At 48.1% G+C, this 12,500-nt stretch overlaps 1 protein-coding gene across 1 annotated transcript in view; it reads left to right on the top strand.

The window, feature by feature from the left end:
* The window catches only part of sgcz (sarcoglycan zeta), a 208,523-nt gene that overhangs the window by 173,511 nt on the left and 22,512 nt on the right, over positions 1–12,500 (top strand).

The following is a 12,500-nucleotide window of genomic DNA, read 5'->3' as shown; positions in this document are numbered from 1 at the left end:
CAGCTTACAGTATGTTGTCTTGAATGTTAATGATTGCCTTCAGTTATTGGCTAGTGTGTTAATGTTGACACACTTCAGCTCCTGTAATCCTTACTGACATCCTATCACATTCACTCGCCATGAAGAGAGGGAGGCCAGACCTTCACTGACACCCCAGTCAATCAGCGAAGGATCAGCCAATCACATTGACCCGATCTGTCCCGCCCTCATTAGTCAACAAGCCGTTGGGTATTCCTCATCACTCTAGAATCTTTATGTTTCCAGTCGTAGATGGGGTACGGTGTGTTTGAGTCCCCCACCCTCACATGCTCGAACCTTGAAGGAGAAGACGGTGACTTCAGGAACCTAACCCTGACCCTGACCCCACCCTAACCGTCACCCTAAACCTGAACTTAACCTTGACCCTGACCTTGACCCTGACCCAGGTCCTGCTCATGAGGAGCTGGACGAGGAGACACACGTAGGACCTTACCGTCACCGGTCCTGCCACCATGAGCAGAAAGACCAGTAGTGAATTTGGTTTATGAAAACACGGAAACACTTATGTGGGTAAACACTGTCAGATGGTGCAACCATGAGTCTGTGAATGGGTGAGATGTTTAACCATGTTTGTTTGAATGGTGAGCTGTTTAGCCATGTGTGTGTGAATGGTGAAGTGTTTAATCATGTATGTGTGAATGGTGAAGTGTTTAGACATGTTTGTGTGAAAGGTGAGGTATTTAACCATGTGTGTGTGAATGGTGAGATGTTTAACCATGTTTGTTTGAATAGTGAGGTGTTTAGCCATGTTTTTGTGAAAGATGAGGTGTTTACCTGTGTGTGTGTGAATGTTGAAGTATTTAGTGTGTGTGGGGCAGTCATGGCCTGGTGGTTAGGGAAATGGTCTTGTGAGCGGAGGGTCGTGGGTTCGATCCCCAGACCTGAGGCCATGACTGAGATGCCCCTGAGCAAGGCCTTTAACCCTCAATGGCTCACTTGTATAAAAAATGAGATAAAAATGTAAGTCGCTCTGGATAAGGGCGTCTGCCAAATGCCATAAATGTAAATGTAAATGTGTGAATGGTTAGGTGTTTAACTATGTTTGTGTGAAAGGTGAGGTCTTTAACCATGTGTGTGTGAATGGTGAGGTGTTTAACCAGCCTCCTGGTTCAGATTCTTAAACTGATTAAGAGCGTACTTGATGGGTGTCTGGAAATGTAGTCAGTGTGGTGTCACTGAGAGGTTTTCATATTGGCCAGTGTTTCCCCTGTCCTTCTCTCTCTCTCTCTCTCTCTCTCTCTCTCTCTCTCTCTCTCTCTCTCTCTCTCTGCATCACTTTAGCTGTCCTATTATCCTCAAATATACTACTATACGATTCGTCCTTGGGGTCAATTTGACCCCAGGGATATTTGACACTAGAAAATGATTTACAGAATATTGTTGACCACATTTTTGGGACAGGCACAGGGCCGGCCCCACAGGGGGGGTGGGGGTGGGGGGGCAAAAGGGGGCGTTGCCCCCTCAGGCGATGTGTCCCACCCCCTCAATGTAAATAATAAGACCCATTTGTTTTACTTATTTTATTTATCGCTACACGGCGCCCCCTCACCCGCCCGGTACCCCCCCTGGTCAACAACTTACGTTCGCCACCCCCCCCCCCCCCCCCCAGGTGATGTGCCCCGCCCCCTCAATGTAAATAATAAGACCCATTTATTTTACAACAATCGCTACACGGCGCCCCCTCGCCCCCCCCCTCGGTCAAAAACTTACGTTCCCTGACCCCCCCCCCCCCCACCCCCAGGCGATGTGTCCCGCCCCCTCAATGTAAATAATAAGACCCATTTATTTTACAATAATCACTACACGGCGCCCCCTCACCCGCTCCCCCCCCCCCCCCACCGGTCAACAATTTATGTTCTTGTTATGTTCAACAACTTAATAGCCCCTTGAAAATCTGTGAGTTGACCTGTCCTCTAGCGCCACCATCAGGCCAAACTTTTCAATTAGAATGAATTTATCTTGAATTTTTCATACAAATCTAGTTAAAACAGCTTGGGGTCAAATTGACCCCTGAGGACCACCGATGTGTTCAGCACATTGAAAAAAAGTCATCATGAAAATTTTATGCTTTATCACTTGTCCCCATCAAATTAGGAAATGTCATGAAATATGAAGTAAAAGGAAAAATGTCAACTACTATTTTTTGAATGATAAACATTGAATGGGGTCAAATTGACCCCAAGGACGATAGGAGGGTTAGTTTCCTATTCTTATGTGCTGCCCAGACTGCCCCTGTGCCTGATGCCTTTGCATCTTTGTGATTGGTTGAACTCACTTTAACATCCTTCCTGATTGGTTGTCCTTCACTATGACATGTCTTGCTGACTTCAGTTGGTTCCCTCTCTCTGTAAGGCAGAGTTTAGGGGCGTGGGATGTGTGGAAGATTATATTCTGTTTATCATGGCCATTAGTGCTGTCTGAAGAGTTTCTGTTGTGTTGAACATGCAGTATGTACACATTGTTTAACAGGCAACACAAAATGGGTCTTAATTAGGGGAACAGTACGAGTGTTTTGTTTATCTTGAGTATTTTGAAAGAATTTGTTCTGAAGCAGGATGGCTTTCTCTCTGTGAGTTGTTCACTAAAAGTCGCAAATTGTGCAGTTAAAGTCAATGACACACATAATGGGCTAATATGGCCTATTCCAGTCTAATGACGTATGACGTGCTTTTACAGGCAGAGAGAAACTGTGGCTCAGTTAACAATGCAGTTTTGGAACCTCTGGATCTAACCTTTATCCTAATCCTAACCCTAATCGTAATCCTGGACCTAACCTTAATTCTAATCCTAACCCTAACCCAAATCCTGGACCTAAACGTAATCCTAACCCTAATCCTGGACCTAACATGAATTTTAATCCTAACCCGAACCCTTATTTTAAACCCTCACCCCTAATCCTAGTGCTAATCCTAACCTGAACCACAAACCTAACCCTAACTCTAATCCTAACCTTAATCCCAGGGTGTTAGGAGAAACCTGTGCAACATCTTCTGAGGCTCAAGAGCGCCCCCTAGACAGGTGACTTTACTTCACCAAAGGGTCTCAGTGTGTTGAAAGTGTAGCGTTACATCTTGAGTTCTTTCTCTGAATCCCTCCAATGTTTTTTGAAGGTTTTATTGATGAACGAGCGTTTTGTCAGCAGAATTTTATTAATGTGTAAATCAAGTTACACTGTAGTTATAGTGAAGGTCAAAATCAAACATCTCCATGGAAATGTGCAATATGGCCATCTATAAATGTTCAGAAATGCAAAAACCTTCAGAAGCAGGGTGTCGTGTGATTTTGAATAACTAGAACACTGTGCATATGGGAAAACGAATTTACACGAGAATGTGTTTCATTAGAACCACATAATGAGTTCAGCTAGTGGGACTGGAAACTAGCAGATCCTGTTGGTTACCAGCACAGATGCTGTACTGTCTGATCATTTCAGTTCAGTTCAGTTCAGTTAATTCCAATTCAGTTAATTTCAGTTCAGTTCAATCCAGGTCAGTTCACTTCAGCATACATTGTCACAAGGCAGCTTTACAGAAATATGCACCTCCTAGAAAGTTTTACATTTTATAGAAGATGATTAAAATTTATTAGTCTATTTAGTTTTTAAAAGCCCATTCGAATGTCATTCATGAACGTTGAAGCGTTTGAAGAAAGATGTCACCAGTGGCTCATGAACCAAACGACTCTTTGAATTTACTGCCCAAAGGCTGCAGATGTTCCAGGACCTGTCAGCAGTTCTGAGGTATTTTGTCCTTTCAGATCGTATCCACTCTACATATGTTCGATGTAAAAGATCTGAAGAACGTTGAATCGTTAATGTTCATTCATCAGTGAATCATTTCTAAAGAAGTTGGAGTTGTTTGTGATCTGGAAGATGGTGGCGCTGACGTGCTCCAGATTCCCACATGTGATAACGCACAACACCCCACGTGTGATGACTCTTAACATCTCACGTGTGATGACTCATAACACCTCACGTGTGTTGACTCATAACATCTCACGTGTGATGACTCATAACACCTCACGTGTGATGACTCATAACATCTCACGTGTGATGACTCATAACATCTCACGTGTGATGACTCATAACACCTCACGTGTGATGACTTGACTTCTGCTCCAGTGTTGCTCCTCGGCGGTGTTTTATTTGAGTTCAGCGCAGCTCCGTGTCTGTCCATTAGAACAAGAAGAAGGGTCAGCAGTGAGGTGCAGCCGCCGCCCAAACCAGCCCAAACGTGAGACGCGTCCCTGTCTTCCTGCTCACACGTGAGACACGTCCCTGTCTTCCTGCTCACACGTGAGACGTGTCCCTGTCTTCCTGCTCACACGTGAGATGCGTCCCTGTTTTCCTGCTCACACGTGAGACGCGTCCCTGTCTTCCAGCCCAAACGTGAGACGCTTCCCTGTCTTCCTGCTCACACGTGAGATGCGTCCCTGTTTTCCTGCTCACACGTGAGACCCGTCCCTGTCTTCCTGCTCACGCGTGAGACGCATCCCTGTCTTCCTGCTCACACGTGAGACGCCTCCCTGTCTTCCTGCTCACGCGCGAGACCCGTCCCTGTCTTCCTGCTCACACGTGAGACGCGTCCCTGTCTTCCTGCTCATGCGTAGATGCGTCCCTGTCTTCCTGCTCACGCGTGAGACGCGTCCCTGTCTTGCTGCTCACGCGTGAGACGCTTCCCTGTCTTCCTGCTCACGCGTGAGACGCGTCCCTGTCTTCCTGCTCACGCGTGAGACGCCTCCCTGTCTTCCTGCTCACGCGTGAGACGCGTCCCTGTCTTCCTGCTCACGCGTGAGACGCCTCCCTGTCTTCCTGCTCACGCGTGAGACGCGTCCCTGTCTTCCTGCTCACGCGTGAGACGCATCCCTGTCTTCCTGCTCACGCGTGAGACGCGTCCCTGTCTTCCTGCTGCGCTTCTGTAGTCTCCTCCAGCTGCACAGGTCTCAACTTGCCTTTGGCATTCATTAATTATACAGCAACTCGAAGGCAATAAAACATTAGTGCCAATCGGGATGTGTTTGATCATTCTCTCTCTCTCTCTTTCTCTCTCTCTCTATCTTTCTCTCTCTCTCTCTCTTTATCTCTCTCTCACTCCATCTCTTTCCCTCTCTCCCACTCTCTCCCTCTCTCTCTGCTGTGTCTCTGTGTGCTGGCCCTGGTCATTTGGTGTGTGATGCAGTTTCCAATGCATCGCTGTTTCTATTGTGAGGTTGTTGTCGTCAACCGCTTCTCCAGCCCCTAAGCTCCGCCTCCACTAAGCCCCTAAACTCCGCCTCCACTCTTCAGCCCTGACTCTTAATTACTTGTTGTGGCACAGAACACTTGTTGTTGCAGGAGAAAATGAGCGAGCCGCTACAGCCCAGAGAGACGGCCGCGGAACGACTTCAAACTGCCCAGAACAACTTTCCTTTTCATTCACACAGATGTTTCATTTCTCTCCATCTCAGACAGCATCTTAAATCATGAAGCGAACGCAATTGATCGCAGTTCCTTGGACCTTTCGCAGTGAGCGTGTCAGCGCGGTGTGGTGCGCAATGAGACGGAGCTGACGCCCACGGAGAAGCCGCTGGAGTGGAACGTGATTGGCTCCTGACGTGTGATTGGCGGGACTCTGGTCCAGTGCTCTGGGGCGTTGCGGGCGGAAACAGCAGGTGTGTGCTCGTGTGGAAGGTTGACGTGAGGCCACTGGTCCTGCCGGGATATTAAAGTCCGTCTGCTTCCTCTACGCTCCGTGAGCGGAGAACACAGCCGTGGACCAAACGTTTGATCCTATACGACATCATCCTAGCACGCCAACAGTCCCTCGGGCAACCGTTTAACTCCAAGTGGCCTGTTGGATTTGTCAGAGAAATTTAGACTGGTGTGGTAAACGCCCTTAAGTAAGAGAATCTGAGGAATAACACAGTAATCCTGGACATGGGTTGGGCTCAGGCAGAAATAAGTGTTGTTCAGTCCTGAGACTGAGATCCTTTCTTCATGCTCCTCATTTCTTGGTTAGTGCTCATTAGGTGGAGTAGTGAGTTGGAGTAGTCAGGTGTGTTAGTCAGGTGGAGTAGTCAGGTGTGTTTGTCAGGTGTGTTTGTCAGGTGGAGTAGTCAGGTGGAGTAGTCAGATGTGTTAGTCAGGTGGAGTAGTCAGGTGTGTTAGTCAGGTGGAGGAGTCAGGTGTGTTTGTCAGGTGGAGTAGTCAGGTGTGTTAGTCAAGTGGAGTAGTCAGGTGTGTTAGTCAGGTGGAGGAGTCAGGTGTGTTAGTCAAGTGGAGTAGTCAGGTGTGTTAGTCAAGTGGAGGAGTCAGGTGTGTTAGTCAAGTGGAGTAGTCAGGTGTGTTAGTCAGGTGGAGGAGTCAGATGTGTTAGTCAGGTGGAGTAGTCAGGTGTGTTTGTCAGGTGGAGTAGTCAGGTGTGTTAGTCAAGTGGAGTAGTCAGGTGTGTTAGTCAGGTGGAGTAGTCAGGTGTGTTAGTCAAGTGGAGTAGTCAGGTGTGTTAGTCAGGTGGAGGAGTCAGGTGTGTTAGTCAAGTGGAGTAGTCAGGTGTGTTTGTCAGGTGGAGTAGTCAGGTGTGTTTGTCAGGTGGAGTAGTCAGGTGTGTTAGTCAAGTGGAGTAGTCAGGTGTGTTTGTCAGGTGTGTTTGTCAGGTGGAGTAGTCAGGTGGAGGAGTCAGGTGTGTTAGTCAAGTGGAGTAGTCAGGTGTGTTAGTCAGGTGGAGGAGTCAGGTGTGTTAGTCAGGTGGAGTAGTCAGGTGTGTTAGTCAAGTGGAGTAGTCAGATGTGTTAGTCAGGTGGAGTAGTCAGGTGTGTTAGTCAAGTGGAGGAGTCAGGTGTGTTAGTCAAGTGGAGTAGTCAGGTGTGTTAGTCAGGTGGAGGAGTCAGGTGTGTTAGTCAGGTGGAGGAGTCAGGTGTGTTAGTCAAGTGGAGTAGTCAGGTGTGTTAGTCAGGTGGAGGAGTCAGGTGTGTTAGTCAGGTGGAGGAGTCAGATGTGTTAGTCAGGTGGAGTAGTCAGGTGTGTTAGTCAGGTGGAGTAGTCAGGTGTGTTAGTCAGGTGGAGGAGTCAGGTGTGTTAGTCAAGTGGAGTAGTCAGGTGTGTTTGTCAGGTGGAGTAGTCAGGTGTGTTTGTCAGGTGGAGTAGTCAGGTGTGTTTGTCAGGTGGAGTAGTCAGGTGTGTTAGTCAAGTGGAGTAGTCAGGTGTGTTAGTCAGGTGGAGGAGTCAGGTGTGTTAGTCAAGTGGAGTAGTCAGGTGTGTTAGTCAGGTGGAGTAGTCAGGTGTGTTTGTCAGGTGGAGTAGTCAGGTGTGTTTGTCAGGTGGAGTAGTCAGGTGTGTTAGTCAAGTGGAGTAGTCAGGTGTGTTAGTCAGGTGGAGTAGTCAGGTGTGTTAGTCAGGTGGAGGAGTCAGATGTGTTAGTCAGGTGGAGTAGTCAGGTGTGTTTGTCAGGTGGAGTAGTCAGGTGTGTTAGTCAGGTGGAGTAGTCAGGTGTGTTAGTCAGGTGGAGGAGTCAGGTGTGTTAGTCAAGTGGAGTAGTCAGGTGTGTTTGTCAGGTGGAGTAGTCAGGTGTGTTTGTCAGGTGGAGTAGTCAGGTGTGTTAGTCAGGTGGAGGAGTCAGGTGTGTTAGTCAAGTGGAGTAGTCAGGTGTGTTAGTCAGGTGGAGGAGTCAGATGTGTTAGTCAGGTGGAGTAGTCAGGTGTGTTTGTCAGGTGGAGTAGTCAGGTGTGTTAGTCAGGTGGAGGAGTCAGGTGTGTTAGTCAGGTGGAGGAGTCAGGTGTGTTAGTCAAGTGGAGTAGTCAGGTGTGTTTGTCAGGTGGAGGAGTCAGGTGTGTTTGTCAGGTGGAGTAGTCAGGTGTGTTAGTCAAGTGGAGTAGTCAGGTGTGTTTGTCAGGTGGAGTAGTCAGGTGTGTTAGTCAGGTGGAGTAGTCAGATGTGTTAGTCAGGTGGAGTAGTCAGGTGTGTTTGTCAGGTGGAGTAGTCAGGTGTGTTAGTCAAGTGGAGTAGTCAGGTGTGTTAGTCAGGTGGAGGAGTCAGGTGTGTTAGTCAAGTGGAGTAGTCAGGTGTGTTAGTCAGGTGGAGGAGTCAGATGTGTTAGTCAGGTGGAGTAGTCAGGTGTGTTTGTCAGGTGGAGTAGTCAGGTGTGTTAGTCAGGTGGAGGAGTCAGGTGTGTTAGTCAAGTGGAGGAGTCAGGTGTGTTAGTCAAGTGGAGTAGTCAGGTGTGTTAGTCAGGTGGAGGAGTCAGATGTGTTAGTCAGGTGGAGGAGTCAGGTGTGTTAGTCAAGTGGAGTAGTCAGGTGTGTTAGTCAGGTGGAGGAGTCAGGTGTGTTAGTCAAGTGGAGTAGTCAGGTGTGTTAGTCAGGTGGAGGAGTCAGATGTGTTAGTCAGGTGGAGTAGTCAGGTGTGTTTGTCAGGTGGAGTAGTCAGGTGTGTTAGTCAAGTGGAGTAGTCAGGTGTGTTTGTCAGGTGGAGTAGTCAGGTGTGTTTGTCAGGTGGAGTAGTCAGGTGTGTTAGTCAAGTGGAGTAGTCAGGTGTGTTAGTCAGGTGGAGGAGTCAGGTGTGTTAGTCAAGTGGAGTAGTCAGGTGTGTTTGTCAGGTGGAGTAGTCAGGTGTGTTTGTCAGGTGGAGTAGTCAGGTGTGTTAGTCAGGTGGAGTAGTCAGGTGTGTTAAGCTAGGTTTATACTTGATGCGTCACGAGTGACGCGAGGGTCCACGCGTCGAAAATGGTGTAATCGCTGTGGCTCCGCCCGTGCGTGAGGGCCTCGTGCGTTGTCGATTTGCGAGGTTGTGCACCTCTTGAATTTTGTAACTTCACACGCTGCATTTCAGTGCAATGAACAAAGTCATGTTTGCCGGTTCATACACCTTTACAAGGTGGAATTAAAGCACTTGTACGTCAATTTCAAGGTCCATTTCAATATTTCCCAGCACATTAAACTTAATTAAGTATACATACACTCGAGTATATTTTTTTCATAATATTTAATGGTTGTTTATTTTCAAAACAACCAATCTTAACGTCTTCACGTTCTCTCATGTTTTGCACTGGAATTACAAGTCATATATTTGTAAACGTAATACAAGAGAACTGTTCAGTCAGATAGCTATTTGTTGTGAAACTAAGCACAGTTACAATTTCAAGCATGTTGAAGTACTTTAGCCTAAATTCCAGCACTTTTCAAACCTGTTAGTCAGGTGTGTTAGTCAGGTGGAGTGGTCAGGTGTGTTAATCAGGTGGAGTAGTTAGGTGGAGTAGTCTCTGGGGTCATTCTGTAAATTCAGCATGTTCCCCAACCAGCAAAATCCAGTGTGAGCCAACAGCCAGAGACAGCAGGAAGGCCGCAGAGGTCAAAGGTCGCTCTGGGGTTTTGTTGTTGCTCTAATGATGTTTACTATGCTGAATGTACACACTGAGGGTCAGAATATTGCAGGCCATCGGCACCGTGGTCGATTGTGGACGTTTGAACAGATTTATTGAGTCCGGGTGCTTTGGCAAAACACTGAGCTGTTAACAAGCACTTTGAGGTTGGAGGATGAGGAGGACGAAATGGAGGAAGAGTATGAGGAGGTTAAATCATGTTTGGGGGCCAAATCCTTCCTTTTCTAGCCTTCTTTGACAGATGCTAAAATACCCTGTTGACGTGCAGCACTGCTGTTCTGAACTAAATCACACAAACACAGATGTGGAGGTGAGAATGAGACGTGTGAAGCTTTTAAGGTCCATTATTTCAAGCCATGTCACAGTAACGGGCAAATGTAAGCCCTCAACTGTCAGCTGGTTAAGCAAATAACTGCTTACTGGCCGTTTGCTGCCTAAATAGTGTTTGAACACAGTTGTAAACTGGGAAGAGTAACACAGTAACGTTTCGTAGCTAAAACATCCACATTTCTAATTCTCCCCATTTCGTCCAGCTGTGGATGTGGGAGCTTCAGAAATAACCAGTGCACTCATACATACGTGCACTCTCATGGACATGTGTACTCTCACGGCCACATGCGCTCTCACGGACACGTGCGCTCTAAGGGACACGTGCGCTCTCACGGATATGTGCGCTCTCACGGACACATGGGGTCTCATGGACACGTGCGCATGTGCTCTCTCACGGACACGTGCACTCTCATGAACACCCAGTATCATGGACACGTGCACTCTCATGGACACGTGCACTCTCATGGACACGTGGCATCTCATAGACACCCAATATCACAGGTATGTGCCCTCTCCTGGACAGGTGCTCTCTCATGGACACCCAATCTCATGGACATGGGCACTCTCACAGACACGTGTGCACTCATGAACACCCAGTATCTTGGACACATGCACTCTCATGGACACGTGTGCTCTCATGGACACCCAGTATCATGGATACGTGCACTCTCATGGACACGTGCACTCTCACGGACACGTGCACTCTCAATGAACACGTGCGCTCTCATGGACCCCCAGTATCATGGACACGTGTGCTCTCATGGACACCCAGTATCATGGATACGTGCACTCTCATGGACACATGCACTCTCCTGAACACGTGTGCTCTCATGGACACCCAGTATCATGGACACGTGTGCTCTCATGAACACCCAGTATCATGAACACGTGCGCTCTTATGGACACATGCACTCTCATGGACACCCAGTATCATGGACATGTGCACTCTCAATGGAGACGTGTGTGCTCTCATGAACACGTGTGTGCTCTCATGAACACGCAGTATCATGGACACGTGTACTCTCACGAATACCCAGTATCATGGATACGTGCACTCTCATGGACACGTGCACTCTCAATGGAGACGTGTGTGCTCTTATGGACACATGCACTCTCATGAACACCCAGTATCATGGACACGTGCACTCTCATGGACACGTGTGCTCTCACGAATACCCAGTATCATGGATACGTGCACTCTCATGGACATGTGCGCTCTCCTGAACACATGTGCTCTCATGAACACCCAGTATCATGGATCCATGCACTCTTACAGACACGTGTGCTCTCATGGACACGTGCGTTGTCATGGATACCCAGTAAATCAACACCTAACGTGAATTTACACCTAACGTAAATCTACGGCATTTACAGATAACGTGTCTTCAGCAGCTAGAGGTCAGAGGGGGCGGAGTCATCGGGACTCACCCGTGACAGCTGCCCTATTGGTATTGGTGTAGGAGCTAGGAGGAGGCGTCTGATTGGAGGAAGTTACACACGTCCAGTGATGAAAGGAGGTGCGCCAGAGGCTTAATATTGATGGGAGTCTCACATCCTCTCCAGAGTTTAATTACGTTACAAGAGGGGCAGAGAGACAGGTACTCGAAAAAGAGATTTGAAAGGGATTCACCTGAATTATAGCTCACCTGGATTTGCACAAATGATCAAAACAGATTGACACCCGTAATCACTATGGTGTGTGTGTGTGTGAGAGAGAGAGAGAGATGTGTGTCTGGGTTAGAGAGACACAGGTAGGCTGTATGGACTTACAGGGCCTGTGAGGTCTGGACCCTCCCACATGACTCTGAACCTGACCTGTTTTAAGTGGGGTTCAGGGTCCGCTGGTATCCGTAGCGATGCCTGCTTCACCGAGAGGTGTGGTTCCAACACAGTGTGGTGGCGTTGACTGTGATTGGCTCGTCTGATGGATGTGTTTGGTTCAGTTTGTTTTGTATGTCACACCCCTACAGGTGCCTGTGCGCACACACGTGTGTGAGTGTGTGAGAGTGTGAGTGTGTGTGTGTCTGTGTGTGTGTGTGTGTGTGAGCGCCTCCCACGTTAGATTCTCCCAGATCCTCAGTTTAAAAATGCCGCACACGTCTGTGTGTTTTTGAAGTCTGCGGATAGCATCTGGGCGGGCTGTAGTCAGGTCCCTCGGAGGGAGACGCTTCTCTCTCTGGTCTCGAGGCAGCGGTGCTGGCTGGTTCTGTAGGGCCCGGTTCGCACACGGACGCCGGGTCCTTGGGAGGTGGAGTTTTCAAAATGTGGTGACGCTGTTAACACACCACAGTTCACTCCGGGTTCAGTTCAGTTATGTTTAGTAAGTGTGCGTTTGTGTGTGTGTTTCTGTGTATGTTTGTGTGTGACTGTACCTGAGCACAAACACAAACAGTGCTGACTTATGTGACAGGAGTCAAGACACATGTGTGTTAGGTGTGTGTGGAGTGTGGGTGTGGTGTGTGGTGTGAGGTTGTATTGAGAGTAGGTGTGTGTGGTGTAAGGTTGTAGGTGTGTAGGTGTGGTTGTGTAGGTGTGTGTGGTGTAATGGTGTAGATGTGTTAGGTGTAGACGTGTGGGTTGTAGGTGTGTTAGGTGTAGGCGTATGGGTTGTAGGTGTGTGTAGTGTAGGTGTGTGGGTTGTAGGTGTGTGTGGTGTAGGTGTGTGGGTTGTAGGTGTGTGTAGTGTAGGTGTGTTAGGTGTAGGTGTGTGGGTTGTAGGTGTGTTGGGTGTAGGTGTGTTAGGTGTAGGTGTGTTAGGTGTAGGTGTGTGGGTTGTAGGTG

Source organism: Brachyhypopomus gauderio, chromosome 1 (assembly GCF_052324685.1).
Source record: "Brachyhypopomus gauderio isolate BG-103 chromosome 1, BGAUD_0.2, whole genome shotgun sequence".
Lineage (NCBI taxonomy): Eukaryota > Metazoa > Chordata > Actinopteri > Gymnotiformes > Hypopomidae > Brachyhypopomus > Brachyhypopomus gauderio.
The sequence above is the reverse complement of the archived record's forward strand: the minus strand, read 5'-3'. Positions and strand labels throughout refer to the sequence as shown.